The sequence below is a fragment of the Cervus canadensis genome, chromosome 10 (genome assembly GCF_019320065.1).
Source record: "Cervus canadensis isolate Bull #8, Minnesota chromosome 10, ASM1932006v1, whole genome shotgun sequence".
NCBI lineage: Eukaryota > Metazoa > Chordata > Mammalia > Artiodactyla > Cervidae > Cervus > Cervus canadensis.
The window spans coordinates 26832391-26834641 of record NC_057395.1 but is presented as its reverse complement, the minus strand read 5'-3'; the positions used below and the strand labels follow the sequence as shown (position 1 = coordinate 26834641).

The 2251-nt window shown below is 40.8% G+C and overlaps 1 non-coding gene across 1 annotated transcript; it reads right to left on the bottom strand.

Moving 5' to 3' along the window:
• Positions 1–1697: 1697 nt before the first annotated feature.
• Positions 1698–1828, bottom strand: LOC122449056. Its single transcript, XR_006271874.1, has one exon. It is a non-coding gene; the product is annotated as a small nucleolar RNA SNORA18 (small nucleolar RNA).
• Between the last annotated feature and the right edge of the window lie 423 nt (positions 1829–2251).

Here is a 2251-nt window from a genome sequence, read left to right as displayed (position 1 = left end):
CAGGACCTTGTGTGTGCTTAGTTGCTTTAGCCATGCTCAACTCTTTGCGACCTCATGAACTGTAGCCCATCAGGCTCCTCTGTCCATGGGGATTCTCCAGGCAAGAATACAGGAGTGGGTTGCCATGCCTTCCTCCAAGGCATCTTCCCAACCCAGGGATTGAATCCACATCTCTTGCATCTCCTTTCCTGCATTACAGGTGGATTCTTTACCCATTGAGCCACCTGGGAAGCCCTTCCTAAACAGTTTAAAAGGATTCTGTCATTTAATTCTTATAACAGCCTTATAAAGTAGGTATTACAGTTATCCCCATTTTACAGATGTACTGAGGAGTCTAGGTACAGTGCCTAAGGTGATTTGTTAAGGAAAAGATTTACATTATTATTTAGAGTTAAAACAGCAATTAATATGTGGATCGTTAAGAAGAGTAAAGTCTTTTTAGAAATAGCACAAGCATGCTAAAGTCCTTATCTTTCATGGAAGGGAATGAATATATATTGCTCAAACAGTCTAGTATACAATGATAATTCAAGAGGGGGAAGCATCAGCATATTATCTGGGATGATTACAGAGGTAACCACAAGAAGAACTAAAAAAGAAAATTGGACACTGAGAATCTGGTTGGGGAGGAGATATTTATTTTCTATATGATCATCTCTGTACTATTCAAATTTTATTATCAATACACATATTGCATTTGTAATAAAAATTCAAGACTTCCCTGGTGGTCCAGGAGTTAAGAATCTGCTTTCCAATGCGGGGGATGCAGGCTTGATCCCTGGTTGGAGAGCTAAGATCCCACATGTGGGGCAACTAAGCCTGCACGCCACAGTGAAAACCCAGAAGAGCCAAAAATAATAATAAATTATAATAAAAATCCCTTAAGAATACAAGTGAGGATTTGGAAAAGCAGCTGGGTAGACAGCTGGGCAACAGTGGTGGTGTGCAGAAGTCAAGAGCGTCCCCAGCTGTCTGGAGGGAAGCAGCCAGTGATCCAAGAATCAGCAGAGAGGACAAGTTCTAGAAGTAGGGGCAACCAGCTCAGCACTCTACAGACTGGTGTCTCCTGCCCACCCAATCGGCTCCCCCACCGAAACCCTGTGCCATGCTCAGTACCTCTGAGTACTGGAGAGCTGTCCAGCCCTCACAAGAAATCTGCAGGGGATTTTTTCTGCACAAAGTTTTGTTTTTGGTTTGTTTGTTTGTTTTTTAAATGTGTAACACAGGTGTGATTTAAGTCAATACATTTTTAAGGGATTTCACATGATCTCATTCTTTCCACTGCCAATCACCTCAGTTCCTACAAAGTCATAATATTCAAGAAACGTACGACAGCCCTTTCCAAAAGACAGTTTGCACAATCCACAGCTGCCGTGTCAGTCAGTCAGTCAGTACACATTTCTTTTAGATGGGCCGCTTTGATCTCCAATGGAATATAGACACACTTCGACATTCCCCATCTGTAATCTTTGGGATCCAATTTCCTCAAGCAATTTACTTTAGGACCATGTTTAGAGTCTGCAGACAGAATTGCCTGGTTCTGAATTTGACACCCTCTAAAAAATGTATTAAGTGCAAATCATATTCACCCCTAAGCTATCATATCCTAGAACAGTACAGATTGTTGGGGTATGTCAACACCTAAGATTTAAAAAAAAAAGAAAAGTTTGTTAGGTTTTTCATAGTTTACTTGGCAACTTTGTCTTGTAGTTCTTTCCAACAGATCGAACAGGCAGTTCTATGAGTAAAGAAAACCACACACTTATTCTACGAGGCATTTCCAACAATGTCGGTTTATTGGAAAAGCCCCATCGGGACAGACCTCAACTAGATCTGCAGTTTTCATGTCTGGTACTTCCTCTGTCATTAAGCATACATACATATATTTGTAACTACATACATGTATTTAGGGATATTACTCGTTCCTGTAGGGTAAACCTGCATGTCACACCCATTAGAAGACTGGGGACTTTCGTTGAGTAGGTCAGGCAGTTCTAGAAAGCAAAACCCTGGACCCTTTATTACAATGACAAACAAGCGCACAACTTCTGCAACTGAATTTTTCTCAGTCAGCTCTGGACAAGGCCATCTTCTATCAAGATTGCATCATTTTGATTACACACAATTTTAAACTGCCATGTGATTATCATATAAGACTATCATCTGAGACTTGATTGTCAAAAATGTGTTCATGTCCCAGAAAGGGCTTCACAGGTGGAACATTTTACCCCCAAACAAATTTGAGTGCAGA